Genomic DNA, 2,264 nt, shown 5'->3' on the forward strand with positions numbered 1-2,264 from the left:
CTCCCCGAGCCTTACATACTCGTGGGAGATTTTAACGCACATAAGACAATGTGGGGAGACTCGCGATGCGACGCGAGAGGTCGACTTATTGAAAATTTCCTTTTAACCACCGATGCCTGTCTCTTTAATAAGAAAGAACCAACATATTATAATCCACATCATAACTCGTACTCATCAATAGACCTGGTGATCGGATCCGCTTCCATCTTTCCTGATTTAGAGTGGCATGTAATTAGAAACCCATTCGGAAGTGATCACTTCCCAGTAACGCTGAACTCCGTAAACAAACAGGACTTGCATCCACGCTTCCCTCGCTGGAAACTGGCCTCAGCGGACTGGGAACGTTTTAGGGAATCCACCCATATATCACGAGATTTTATTATTAATTTTACTATAGATCATGCTGTTTCATACTTCACCGCTTTTATCATTGATGCCGCTGAAAAGTTCATTCCTCAAGCAAGAGGCACTTCATCCAAAAGACGGCTCCCCTGGTGGAATGACGATTGTAGAGAGGCGAGGAAGAGACAAAACAAAGCTTGGAGCAAACTAGGTGATTGTCCTACAGCGGAAAATCTTATAGAATATAAACAGATTAAATCACAAGCAAGAAGGACACGACGACTGGCAAAGAGGGCAAGCTGGCAGAGGTTTCTCTGCCAGCTTGCCCTCTATATTGCCCTCAGCAGCTATATTCAAGAATATAAATTATGGGATGGGCTGAAAAGGCTTAAGGGGCAAGAAATTCATCCGTTGCCCCTAGTAAACGGTGAAGCAAACCGCTTGGAAGACCAAGCTGACGCCCTTGGCGAACACTTCCAACACGTTTCCAGTTCTAACCATTACTCCAAGGCGTTTCTAAAACACAAATAAGCAGCAGAGCACAAGGCTATCGACCGCAAATGCAGACAGAAGGAACCCTTCAACGCACCTTTTAACATCGCCGAGTTGAGAGCCTCCGTGACTGCATGTCAGAGCTCCGCGCCTGGACCAGACAGGATCATGTCCGACATGATTAAACACCTCTCCAGTGATACTCAAGTTACTCTGCTAGCACTTTTTAACACAAAATGGGCTGCGGGATACCTCCCTACCCCATGGAAAGAAGCGTTGGTTGTCCCAATTCTTAAACAGGGCAAAGACCCCACATTAGTAACAAGTTATCGCCCGATTGCCCGCTCAAGTTGTATATGCGAACTTTTTGAAGAAATGATAAACTGTGGACTTTTACACTTCCTTGAATTAAATAAGTCTCTTGATCCGTATCAGTGGTTTTAGAGTAGGACGATCTACAACCGACCATCTAGTGCGCATGGAAGCAAACATTCACGATGCCTTCGTACATAAACAGTCCTTCTTATCCGTGTTTCTCGACATGGAGAAGGCGTACGATTCAACTTGGCGCTACGGTATCCTGCGTGACCTATCGACGCTGGGCATCCGCGGCACTATGTTAAACATTATAGAAAGCTACCTGCAATACCGTACATTCCGGGTGAAAATAGGTGATGTGCTGTCGCGAGCATTCATACAGGAAATTGGGGTACCCCAGGGAGGCGTACTGAGCTGCACGCTCTTTGTAGTTAAAATGAACACGCTTCGTAAAACATTACCCCCCTCTATTTTTTATTCCGTCTACATAGACGACATACAAGTAGGTTTCAAATCCTGCAACCTAACAGTCTGTGAGAGGCAGGCACAACAGTGCTTGAACAAAGTCTCCAAGCGGGCAGACGAAAACGGTTCAAAGTGAACCCCAACAAAAGCTCTTGTGTTCTTTTCACCAGGAAAAAAGGGCTTGCTGCAGATCCCACTGTTCAAATACATGGGCAACGAATACCCATAAACAAGGAACACAAATTCTTAGGTGTTGTACTTGAATCCAGGCTTACATTCGTCCCACACATAGAACATATCTTAAAGCAAAATGTCTTAAAACAATGAAATTACTTAAAATCCTATCCCACACAACATGGGGTAGCGACAGAAAATGTTTATTGAATCTGTACAGGAGCCTAGTTCGATCACGACTGGACTATGGTGCCGTGGTTTACCACTCTGCCGCCCCGAGCGCGCTAAAAATTTTAGACCCCGTCCGCCACCTGGGTATCCGCCTGACCACTGGCACCTTTAGAACAAGCCCTGTCGAAAGCCTATACGTAGTCAGATGAGTGGTCACTCCATTTTCAGAGAACAGGCATCAGCTTCACCTACTTTCTTAAAGTGCGCTCTAATAAGGAACATCCGTGTTTCAAGACAGTGAA

This window comes from Dermacentor andersoni, chromosome 9 (genome assembly GCF_023375885.2).
Source record: "Dermacentor andersoni chromosome 9, qqDerAnde1_hic_scaffold, whole genome shotgun sequence".
Taxonomy (NCBI): domain Eukaryota; kingdom Metazoa; phylum Arthropoda; class Arachnida; order Ixodida; family Ixodidae; genus Dermacentor; species Dermacentor andersoni.